Below are 8,077 nucleotides of genomic sequence, written 5' to 3'. Positions count from 1 at the left end.
ACTCGTTTCATTTACTGTGAACAATGATGTAACTTATTACCAAATTTTCAATCAGTTTGATTAAAAAATGCGATAGCCACAGCGCAGGCTCAACTTTCCTAAAAAAAAGCCGATTATGACGTCATTACAGACATTTATAAAAGAATAAAAAAAATAAACCAGAAAAAAAAATATCTGGGGATATTATCTGGAATCATTTGTATGTAAAGTGGCATGAAGACCCGGCCTCGGGATCGCACTGCACACACGCACACACACCCACCACCATTCTCGTCTTGATTCCTGGTTTATCTGAAAACATTTTGTCAAAACTTGACTTTAATATCAACTTTGACACCTAACATCAATAAGAAGCGACCAATAGATTTTGAAAAGTTCCGAAAAAAGGTTTTGACTTTTTTGTTCAATATTTGTGTTTTGCAATTGGTGCACCAACATGGGATAATCGGTGCTTGTCGTGATTTAGAAAACAAGTCGAGTAAGGCGAAAATACAACATTTAGTCAAGTAGCTGTCGTTCACAGAATGAAACTGAACGCAATGCAGCGCAGCAAGACCGTATACTCGTAGCATCGTCAGTCCACCGCTCATGGCAAAGACAGTGAAATTGACAAGAAGAGCGGGGTAGTAGTTGCGCTGAGAAGGATAGCACGCTTTTCTGTACCTCTCTTCGTTTTAACTTTCTGAGCGTGTTTTCAATCCAAACATATCATATCTATATGTTTTTGGAATCAGGAACCGACAAGGAATAAGATGAAAGTGTTTTAAATTGATTTGGACAATTTAATTTTGATAATAATTTTTATATATTTAATTTTCAGAGCTTGTTTTTAATCCAAATATAACATATTTATATGTTTTTGGAATCAGAAAATGGTGGAAAATAAGATGAACGTAAATTTGGATCGTTTTATAAAAAAATTTTTTTTTACAATTTTAAGATTTTTAATGACCAAAATCATTAATTAATTTTTAAGCCACCAAGCTGAAATGCAATACCAAAGTCCGGGCTTTGTCGAAGATTACTTGAGCAAAATTTCAACCAATTTGGTTGAAAAATGAGAGCGTGACAGTCCGCCTCAACTTTCACGAAAAGCCGGATATGACGTCATCAAAGACATTTATCCAAAAATAGAAAATCCCTTTCGGGGATATCAATCCCAGGAACTCTCATGGAAAATTTCATAAAGATCGGTCCAGTAGTTTGGTCTGAATCGCTCTACACACACGCACGCACGCACACACACACATACACCACGACCCTCGTTTCGATTCCCCCTCTATGTTAAAACATTTAGTCAAAACTTGACTAAATGTAAAAACGTTTAGTCGTACTAAGTGTGCATTCAAGTTACATAACGGTAACGTAGATTACGGTAACGTAGATGACGGGCGCTTGCATTTCACCTCTCCACAGAGCGAGCTAGAAGTCACCGGACGAACCTGCCAATATTTTGTTCGTAGAATGCTCCTGTGGTCGAAGATCAGATCACATGTGGAAACATTTATTGTTTCTCTTTTAATAGGAAAAGCCGGAAACGTAGATGACAGTTTTGGTAACCCCAGGTCTATTGTTTCCCTTGGTTGCCTCTTCGTTAGACTTAGACGCACCACAGCAGCAAGCAAAGCCCTGAACATAAGATTACAAAATCTTTTGAAGGTTGTTTTAGGGATATTCGTGAGTAAAAGTTATATTCCCGAAAGACATTTCTGCTTTTGTGTCCCGGACACGATTTATGTGTAAGCCGGGGAAATGACGTCATTAATGCACGTCGTCTTCAAATGGCAAGGCACAGACAAACAAAACATAGTGACAAACAGTTTCATCCCTTGTTAATCATTAATTAACTGATTTACGTGTAACCCAGCTTATGAATGCTTGTGACAAAACATAAGGGCAAACACCTCCCTGCAGTGTCAGTAATGACGTGAATGATTGACATAAAAGCTTCACGAAGGTCAAACAAAGTTGATATTTAAATAGCTTAACTTTGTTTAGAATCTGTCGAAAGTTTTGTAAGCACCTAGTACCTATTAGGCCAACAAAAAAATAGGTGTGGTTACGGTAACATAGCCAATAGAAATAGGGTAGGAAGGTAGGCAATCACTTTTTTTTTTAAAACTTTTTTTTCTAATGTGTACAAATTAAACCTACTTGACAGGGAAATAAGTATGCGACTCGGGCGCTTTCGCTTTCATTGCGTTTTTTGCATTCGTTTTCTTGGTTTTTTTTTGTTTTTTTGACAAATGTAATAAAAAGTTATAGGGTCGGCCCCTAAAAATAGGGTAGGTCGGGTTACTGTAACCACACCTATTTTTTTTTTTTAGGCCTTAGTGAAAATAGTATGTGTTCGTAGATGGAATGGAGACACAAAGGCACAGCCCTTCCCGTGAAACCCTAACCCTAACCCTAACCCCAAGATTTACTCACTTATCTTAGGTAAACACAAACCTTGTACGTAGAATTGGTAGATGAATTAATCAATTAAGGCAAAATGTTGAAGGATGAATGAAAATACATTGTGTGAAGACGGATGTATATTAAAGGCAAGGGCACCTAGGATGTTCTCAAGCAGTGAAAGGGTGTTTGTACTGTGTGTAAAAGCCTGACAGTATCTGTGATAGTTTACGAGAGGCTTACTGTGCCTTTCATTGATTAAACGCCCCACACTGATGTGCTTGGCAACCTTTTAAGAAATCAATACATTAAAAAAAAAAAAAAATAATAAAAAAAAATAAAAAAAATCCCGCTCTACATGGAAGCATCCAGGATGTCGATTGTTGGTATGAGTCCAAGTGGAGATGATCTTATTCCCTGTAAATGCCTGGGGCAGATCTGATACGGTGAGCAGAACTGTTTTCACGGGGTGCATGGGCTGTGCCGTTAAAACGCGAACAAGTGTCTCACAAGGGAATTCTTTGAATGAAAATCTTTACGAGGAAAAAAACCCCACCCCAAACTATTCCTAAAGTAACCTATTAACAAAACCGACAAGTTTCTAGAGGGACCAGTCGACAAAGATATTTTAAAGATACAGGGTTTTACCAACTGCGAGTTCCTGCGTCCTATACGCACTATAGAAGCCAAAAAAACGTACTAGAAATTTGTTGAGGGGGTCCTGGGACGCACTTGACATGAAAACAGCGGGTCCCGAAACGCACTAGATTTACGTACTCGTGCGTACCGTAGATAACATTTTCAGACTGTAATCGTCAGCTACGTGCAGGCACCAATATGCAACGCTTGCTTACGTGCGTGTGTCTGTGTGCGTGTTGTTGTTGGCATGTCGAGAATATTTTTGAATATATCAAAAAAGACTCACTATATAACACTACTCGTCATCACAATGTGTTAGCAGTACACCGGGGGGTCTTCAGGGCTTCTGGAGTGTTGCACCCTCTAAAACTCTGATGAGGAGGTCCATGGACCCTCTTAAAGTTCAAAGTGGGGGTCCTGGGACCCTGTAGGTGAGGCGTCCGTGGGGAGCCCTGAGATACATTGCTACTCGTGTGAAAGATCATGTGATCCCCCACGAATCGATCAGGCTTTTACGCGAATAATATTGACCACTGCCTCGTCGGCATCTTGCAAGCGAGTTTCATCGATGATTTTGAAATAAGTTCATCATTTGTATAATAATAATAATATAATAAAGTGTATTTATATTGCGCCTATCCCTTACAAAAAACAAAAATATTTGGCTCTAAGCGCATTACAACATGTGTAGGGACTTGGTACAATCAAGTCTGACAAATACAATAACACAATATACAGTCGGTCTCTTGGGTAAAAATGGGAAAAGCAGCTTCGACATTTAAACACTGCTACTAAAAAATCCTCTAACAATGCATACTGCTTTACAATATAAAATATGCATTTATGTATAAATAGGAATTTGAAAAGGTTCTTATGATAAAAACTAACTAGCGAACGACGAAGAAGAAGAAGAATAAAACTATCAATGTCAATGTATAAAAGGTCTAATAAGTTTTTTGTCCGTCTGTGTACCTAACGGACCACTCATTGGACGTACTGTAAATGAAACGTTTTGTTTTGTCAATAGTTAAACGTTTCAATAACCTACCATTGTTGTTTATTTATTCTGAAGTTTGGAACATTAGCAGACTATTAAATTTTGTTTGTTTTTTGATCGTGTCAAGAATCAATTGCATCATTGCATTTTGGAGGCACACAAATCATCATTATTCTGGCTGGTTCCTGTCCGATGCTGGAATTTTCTGCTGAATAAATAAGGAAATAAATTCTACACACTCCAAAAAAACACCCCACCTAGATGTGCACACAAAAACACAACAACAGCTGGTTGCAGATTTTGTTGTGGTATGTATCAAACCGGGACGCTTTTCTTAGTCCCCATAGCAGCTTAGACGGTTCTATAGGTGTTAAACTGCAATTTAGATCACAAGGCTTTAAAACCATTGTAGCCATTAGAATTTCCAGGGACAATTCGGATTGAATATAAATGACACGGCACAGATACAGACACAGTCAGACACACAGACACTGACACATACACAGACACACACACAGGCACACACACAACACACACACACACAACACACACATACAAATACACACGCGCGAATACGCACACAAACACACACACACACACACACACACACACACACACACACACACACATACAAACACACACACACACACACACACACATACACACACACACTAACACACATACACACACACACTAACACATACACACACACACACACACACACACACACACACACACAAACACACAAACACACAAACACAGCGACCCGCAGTAGTTAACGCATCAAGACTGACAGCGCTTCGCAGTACAGTATAGCCGATACGAGCTAAAACACCCTAATGGGAGGCGGCTACCGACGTCATTGGGTGTCAGAAAATAACTTGGCCGCATCCCTTTTTGTCCTGTTTTCGCGGACTTTTGACTACTATACAGAAATGGACGTGCTTTGTCTCACTCATGGTTGTGACGATGATTACGGTGGTGGTGGTTTCCGATGTGGTTATTGTTGTCGTAGTTGTTGACGAAGAGCTGAATTAATCTGTCGTAGGCTGTATCTAGACCGAACTGAAATACTTCGGTTGCCGAACGGATGTTATGAGACCTTTTATGGGCAACACGCAACCGCTTGCTGAAAACTAAGGCGTTGCGGTGTAAATTCATTTGAGTGTGTTTTCTCCTAATGCCCCACAATGACATTTGTGAAGAAAGTATTAGGTTGTGGTTGTGAGGCAGATATAGTGTGCGTCGTGGTGGTGGTGGTGGCGGTGGGAGGGGGGAAGGGGGTAGATCCACACACAAAAAACGTCAATGGTGTTGGAACATTTGGCTTAACCGAGAGAGAAGGAGAGGGAGGTGTGGGGTGGTGAGGTGGGGGGTCTGGGGGTGTTAGTCAAGTGTACATGTGTTTTTTTAATTTTTTTTATTGTTTCTTTATTATTTTTTTTTTATTCGTTTGAAGGAAAATATTATTATTATAATACTGATGACATTACAATGACCATCTGGATGTATAAGCTAGTGTAGGTTTAAAAGGTTTCTCACGTAATTTCGTTGAGAAAGACGATGATGATTTCGATGATTATGATGGTTGTTATTATGACAAAAACGACGATGACGGTTTCTACGAAGGATTTGTTGGTGATACGTTATGCAACATCTTAAAAGCCCAGAAAGGAGTACAATACTTTAAGATAAAGGATAATATTGAGCAAGTATAATAGATGTGACAAAGGCTATTACATTTAAAATAACACGTTTTAGAGGGCAATAGTGGTTCATTACTAATGCATAGGTACGATCAGGCACGGAGAGAGAGAGAGAGAGAGAGAGAGAGAGAGAGAGAGAGAGAGAGAGAGAGAGAGAGAGAGAGAGAGAGAGAGAGAGAGAGAGAGACAGAGAGAGAGAGAGGAAGAGAGAGACAGAGCGAGAGAGAGAGAGAGAGAGAGGCTAGTGAGAGACATAGAGAGACAGAGACATAGACAGATAAACAGAGACAGAAAGACAGAAACTGACAGACCGACAGACAGACAGACAAAGACAGACACATCGGCGACAGTGCAACGTCGCAACGAAACCAAACTAAGATTTTCAAAATCCACCCGAACAAACTACCAGTGTCACCCTTCAATCCAGGTAAGCTCGCTCAGCAAATCAAAATTAAGCGTCTTAGTCAAAATAATTCAGTCGCCATTAACATGAAAAGTACGACATGCTGCGTGAACAAGTTTGTATAAGCATGGCGGCAACCTGATTTTACTCGATAACCCACCAACTACCCATTAAATTATTCAAATTATGCACAAATGGCATTCATGAAAATAATCGGAGACCTATTCCCTCCAATTCTTCTCCCACGATCATAATTTCGAACCGAGAAGCAGAATCTACTGTTTTTAGGAAAAGAAATACGTGTCGTCTGAATTGTGAAGGAATACGTCATCTCTGCTACTCCGCCATTTTGTTTTTCTTCGTTCATTTCACCTGTGTACCCGCAAGGCTATCATATACATTAAGATAACTTACATTGACATTAATAGGTTGATCGCACCGAATAGGACAGTTTCTAGTTATGGAAATTTCCTTTCAACCCTAATTAATAAATCCTGAACATTCCTTCCAATCGACCACAGACTTACGAAGTTTGTTATCTTCAAGTTGACTGGTAAGGGATTCAAACGAAGCTTACCAGGCGTGTTAAAAAAGACAAGTGGTAAAATGTCAGTAAGATTTCAGTTACGTACAGACTTCTTTTTTTGTGTGGTCAGTATAAGTGTATGGACTTTTTTCTTTCTTATCCAAAAACGCCATGTGTGCAATTTTAGTGATTTCGGCCTGAAAACACGTCGAAACAATTCGCACATTGTTGGTGCATGTTCTTGTAGTTTTCAAGGAGACAAGACTGATACTGCACCGGGATGAAATCTATACCAGGAGACAGATGTTAAGTTCCGCACAGTTATTGATCCAACAAAAATCTTTCAGTAAAACCTATTTGTGGTAGTTCACGACAGAACTTAAATATCCAGTTTATGTCCACAAAGCTGTGTGTGTGTGTGTGTGTGTGTGTGTGTGTGTGTGTGTGTGCGTGCGTGCGTGTGTCCCCTGTGCAAAACGGATTTATTTTGACAATAGTGACAACCATTATTTGGTGTCTTTATGTTGTGGCCGCCTTCCTTCCAGAGACATTTCTTTCCCAGTCTAGCTCTTACTAGATTGACACTTTGTTCCATCTGTCTGTTTCACAGTCTGCATTGATCGCCACAAGAAAAGCGATGCAGAGTATGTAAATAGTAAATGCTTTATTGATTGATCGATTCTCAGTGTCCCCCCCCCCCCCCCCCCCCCTCAAGCTCCTACTCGCCCCCACACCACCGCCACTCCCACCTCGCCCACTTTTTTTCCGTACCACCCTCACTTTTGTCATTTTAAAATTTGATATGTACTTGTGTCTTTTGTACACTCCCTCCTTGTCTAAGTGTCCAGCTCCTTAAAGAAAATCTTCAATTTTTTTCATTTTTATATTTGTATTTATTTAATTCCCCAGAGGATCTACTAAGGTCAGTTTACACTGAACATCAACTGAAGCGGTTCCAGAATCTCCAAAGACTGACCAAAAAACAACAACACACACAAAAAGCGAAGAAAATTAAAACAAACCAATCGTGGGCGACCCTAGCCGTGTGCAATCAGATATTGGCATTGAGCTGTGTATGTGTGTGTGTGCGTGTGCGTACATGTGTCCATGCGTGCGTGGGTGTGCGTGCACGCGCGCGTTTGTATGTCAGTGTGTGGCAATACATGCGTGCGCGCGTGGTGTAGGTGTGCGCGTGTGTGTTCGTGCGTGCGTACGTGATTGCGTGTGTGTGTACGTGTCTGCGTACGAGTGTGGGCGTGGGTATGCTCTTTCGCAATCTAGCGTTGAGGACGGATTGGTAGATATAACTCGATACATGTACTGAACGAGACCCACAATGTAAGCAAAGTCCCGTAGAGCATACAGCTATTGGTGTATTAGTTGTGGGATGTGGCATGACCCACTCGCTC

This window comes from Littorina saxatilis, linkage group LG12 (genome assembly GCF_037325665.1).
Source record: "Littorina saxatilis isolate snail1 linkage group LG12, US_GU_Lsax_2.0, whole genome shotgun sequence".
NCBI lineage: Eukaryota > Metazoa > Mollusca > Gastropoda > Littorinimorpha > Littorinidae > Littorina > Littorina saxatilis.
Note: the sequence above shows the minus strand (reverse complement) of the source record.